The sequence below is a fragment of the Octodon degus genome, unplaced genomic scaffold (genome assembly GCF_000260255.1).
Source record: "Octodon degus isolate 3935 unplaced genomic scaffold, OctDeg1.0 scaffold00086, whole genome shotgun sequence".
Lineage (NCBI taxonomy): Eukaryota > Metazoa > Chordata > Mammalia > Rodentia > Octodontidae > Octodon > Octodon degus.
Genome location: NW_004524662.1, coordinates 3,115,229 through 3,117,082, shown reverse-complemented (window position 1 = coordinate 3,117,082; position 1,854 = coordinate 3,115,229). Strand labels below are relative to the sequence as shown.

The following is a 1,854-nucleotide window of genomic DNA, read 5'->3' as shown; positions in this document are numbered from 1 at the left end:
ATGGGCGATCCCCACGTGGCGCACTGGGATTGGGCTCGGGAGTATATATTAGCCAAGGGCTGGGGGATTGGAAGAAAGAAGAAGCTTGCTGTAAGGGGCCTGAATAAACCGCTGAAGGAAGAGCTGTGTGTTGCGTCTTCCTTGCTGGTGAGGTCGTGCGCAACATGTGTGTGCACGCGCACACGCACACACACACACGTGCACACATGCATTCATGTCCATGTGTGTATCTGTGTATAAATAAACACACTTCCTATGGATAGAACCCAAGCTCTGTCATGAGATGCCCAGGGAGATCTGCAACTGACTGGCTTCCCTCCACAGCTCATTGCCTTTGCAGCTGATGGAAGCAGCCTCTGGGGAACAGACCCTTATGCATGACTTCACTGTTCAGCAGCCATGAAGGAGTGTGAGCCCTCAGGAGAGGCCTTGATCTTGCTCAGCTTCGCTATTAAAGGCCCATGGGAAGAAGTGTGGTTGATGGTCAGAAGAAAGAGCCTGGCGTTGAGTTGCCAGGGTATCCTAATGTCTCCATGGCTCAGTTTTCCTCTTAAGATATTACTCAACTCAAAAGTGTGTCATATCTGTCTATATATTCATGATTATCTGCATACTGGCAATCATGAAATTAAATGCTAGTAAATCCAATTACAAAATGGAAAATCACTGCAGGACAATTGTGATCATAGGGAAAAAATGCCATAGAGTGCTATATTTTATTTTAATACATTTGGTTGTCATAGGATCTCATTGTGCAGCTCAGACTCATAGAGATCCTCCTGTCTCAGCCTCCCCAGTGCTGAAATTATAGAAATATACCACTACAGTGGACTCTGGCCAGCTTAGCCTGCCTTGGGGGTGGGATTGGGGGGCATGTGGTACCAGGGATCAAACTGTAGTTCCTGAGCTTGCCTAAGCAGGTGCTTAGGCCACTGAGATATCTCACCAACCCTTTATTTTAAAAATAATTCATAAAGTTAGACAAAAGTGGTGTAGAGAAGGGTACTACTAAATTAAGTTTGTGTATATATTGATAATGCTAAATATTTAGAAAACAATAAGTGATTTTATTTTTGTGTATGTTTGAAATTTTCTGAAATAAAACTAAAAACATTAAAATTATTCAGAGAATATCTGTTGCTTGCTTTGGCAGCACATGTACTAAAATTAGAACAATACACAGAAGATTAGCATGGCCCCTGCACAAGGATGACACGCAAATTTGTGAAATGTTCCATATTTTTCAAAATACAAACCCACTAGTTACAAAAGTTTGTCATCTGCTAAATATTATTACCCATTATTAGTGTTCCTTATTATGGTTATCTAAATGTAAAACGATAACTGCATTAATCATATAATTTCTCTTGAGTAAGAATTTCAGTAGGTTCTGAGGTTATAATTGCACCTAAGCTCTACACCAAAGGTCAGAGGACAGGGCTATACAAAATGACAAAGAGAAGGGGCAAAATGTAATCTCAGGCCCCAAGATCACCCAGAACAAGTGCAGAGGACACTAGCACAGAAGAAATTAGGAAGCACACAGCTGAAATGTCTGAATGAATAGCATCTGAAGTAAAGAAGCAACTTCAGCAAGGTATAGAGGAACTCAGATCAGAAATAAACTCAAAATAAAAAGAGAAATCTCTGAATTAATAGCATCTGAAGTAAAGAATCAATTGCAGAAATATATAGAGGAAATCAGATCAGAAATAATCTGAAGTAAAAAAAAGAAAACTATGATGAAAGAATAACTGCTTCTCAAAAAGACACTGATAAAAAATAGAGCTTAAAAAAATGATGGAATCCTTGAATGAGCAATATAGGAAAGAAATAGATCACATGAAGCAGAGT

At 39.6% G+C, this 1,854-nt stretch overlaps 1 non-coding gene across 1 annotated transcript; it reads left to right on the top strand.

Moving 5' to 3' along the window:
- The first annotated feature begins 1,141 nt into the window (after positions 1-1,141).
- On the top strand, positions 1,142-1,244 carry LOC111818297. Its single transcript, XR_002822320.1, has one exon. It is a non-coding gene; the product is annotated as a U6 spliceosomal RNA (small nuclear RNA).
- Positions 1,245-1,854: the final 610 nt, after the last annotated feature.